This window comes from Mastomys coucha, chromosome X (genome assembly GCF_008632895.1).
Source record: "Mastomys coucha isolate ucsf_1 chromosome X, UCSF_Mcou_1, whole genome shotgun sequence".
In the NCBI taxonomy this organism is placed as follows: Eukaryota; Metazoa; Chordata; class Mammalia; order Rodentia; family Muridae; genus Mastomys; species Mastomys coucha.
The window spans coordinates 42138391-42138793 of record NC_045030.1 but is presented as its reverse complement, the minus strand read 5'-3'; positions in this window follow the sequence as shown (position 1 = coordinate 42138793).

The following is a 403-nucleotide window of genomic DNA, read 5'->3' as shown; positions in this document are numbered from 1 at the left end:
AAAATTTTAATTTTTTATTTTTTATTTACTGTATGTATGTATGGTGTGTGTGTGTGTGTGTGTGTGCACTCAAGTACATGAAAGAGTGTACATGCTGCAGTGTGGGTATGGAGATCAAAGAATAATGTTGTGGAGTTGGTTCTATTCTTCCACCTTTCTGTGGTCCTGGGGATTGAACTCAGCTCATCTGCTTGTATCATCTAGGGTAGCAAACACCTTTGCCCACTGAGCCATTTAGCCAACCAGGGATCTCATTTTCAATATTTTTCCTTATAGACTATAATCAAGCCATACTTTGTATTTTCCCAGTACTTTGATATTATCTTCCTCTATTCTTTTACACACACATACAAAAGTTTAAGCTTGTGAGCTGGGGCCACTCGGAGTAGAAGGTGATATAATC